Below are 2,067 nucleotides of genomic sequence, written 5' to 3'. Positions count from 1 at the left end.
CGAAACAATCACTACCCCCTGAGTCACCTTTGCGGCGCAATCAGCTCCAGGTCCTTCAGGACGACCATGATAAGCTGACACAACGGGCTCTCGTAGCAGAACAACGTCTTCAGAAAATTGAAGCTGAGAACAGGTCTTCGAGACAGCGTCAAAACGGAATGAGCGCTCCAAATAACGAGATGAGGTATTTGCGAGAACAGGTGCAGCAGCTACAGCAACGCGAGCAGGAGCTGATGCAGGCTTTGGTACGTGTGCACTTCATCACGTTTCGCCCCTCTTTCGTTTTTAAGCAAACTTGTCATATTAAACGCGCAGTCTCGACGAAGTCGAGGGCGGCGCGATGAGCATTAGTCAAATCTGCTGGAATTACATGTATTAGAATAAGTGATACATGTAGAAAAAAATGTATTTTTACCTAAGAATACCTGCAGTTTTACTCTGCAATAGTCAATCCCCATACAATAGCTAATTGAAATATTGGCTGAACAAATTAAATATTAATTGCTGTCGTTTTCAAAGGGTAATACATACCGTGGTGCCAATAATTTCATTTCCATTTTTGTGGTATACAAGCAGTACAATACCGGTACTTACGTTGCCCACACGAAGTAAACTTGGTCGTCCATCAGCACGAGCATGGCGAAGTCCGACGCGTCGCGCCTGCGGAAGAAATTGGCCCTGGCTCCAGTTCTCTCTGCCCAGACTCTTCTGAACACATGGAGCGATTCATCAGACTCCTCATCGCAACCGCAGATGTGGCGCCCAAAAAGTCTGGGATAACACCAGAGAAGGCGGAAGGGGGGGAGGCTAGGAGACGCAATCCGAAGAAGCGGGTGCGTCGGCGCGAGGGTGACAACAGCGACGATACGGCGTCGGGAAAAAGTGAATATGCAAAGGAGAGGAAACGCAGACAGCAGAAGAAAGTCGTGAAAGCTCGGCGTAAACGATCGATTGAGGAGGCCAAGCAGGGGAAGTCGCCTGCGGAGCTAGCAAAAGCAAAGGCAGCCGCACTCAGAGGGCAGCGGATGCAAAAGCTGTACGCCATGCGGGTATCCTCCGGAGAGCATGAGAGAATGGCAACGTTTAAACTCAAGCGACAGGAGTCAGCTGAGGTGCTCAGAGCTAAGGACAGGATTCGAATGCGGGCGATTCGAGCGGCGCGTAGTGCACCAAGCATTTCTGCAGGTGCCGAAGCTGATATCGAAGATGAAGGAGAGCCTAGAAAACGTCCACGATCTCGACCAGCAGCCGGCAAGGACATTGCAGACAAGATGCCGAAGAACAATTTGCGCAGAACTAGCATTCCGAAAGCAGGCAAACCCAATCAGACAGAACCCGCTGCTCTCGCCGCCGAGAAAGCTCCAGACTCGGTGAAAAGTGATGCGCCCAGGAAAACTGAAGTGAAAATTCGCGCAATCGCTAAGATTAAACCTTCTGAGTTGCGGAAGCGCGACGAAGACAGAGCGGAAGCTTTGGTGCCCTCCGCTACCCCCAGTGCATCAGAAGAGAAAGACGGACACTCTTGGGAGGCCGAAAGCAAGACGACTATCGGGCTACCGACGTCGGGAGAAAGTGCTGCGGCCATGAAAGAGGATTTTTTTTATTCAGCGACGACTGACAACAAAATGAAAGTGACATGCGAAGCATCTGAGTGCGCTAAAAGCGGACAGGAATCTCAAGAGAGGCCCGACGGTGCAGACACCGACGCAATCAAGAACGAGTCTTCTTGGACTACCGATGGGGCCTCATTTGAACCAGGTGAACCATCGAAACCTGAAATTGAAGTCCAGGTGAAAACAGAGCCCCTTATTGACGCTGAAGCTACAGCTGAACTGGTGAAGAATGAAAACAAAGAAGAGACACGAAAGGAACCATCCGAGAGCTCTGCGTTGGCGGTGAAAACGGAAGACGAGAAGAAGCCTGACGAAGAGAAGTTGCTTCTTGATGAAGTGCCAATTCCCAGGAAGGCGCCAAAGCAACAATCACCTGCGCCTCAGCTTGGCACGGAATCATTTAAAATTCCTAAACGGACGTTTGCGAAGGTTGACGTAGCGCGACAGAAGGCAC

The sequence above is a fragment of the Phytophthora infestans genome, genomic scaffold, assembly GCF_000142945.1.
Source record: "Phytophthora infestans T30-4 supercont1.98 genomic scaffold, whole genome shotgun sequence".
In the NCBI taxonomy this organism is placed as follows: domain Eukaryota; phylum Oomycota; class Peronosporomycetes; order Peronosporales; family Peronosporaceae; genus Phytophthora; species Phytophthora infestans.
This window is presented reverse-complemented; position numbering follows the sequence as displayed.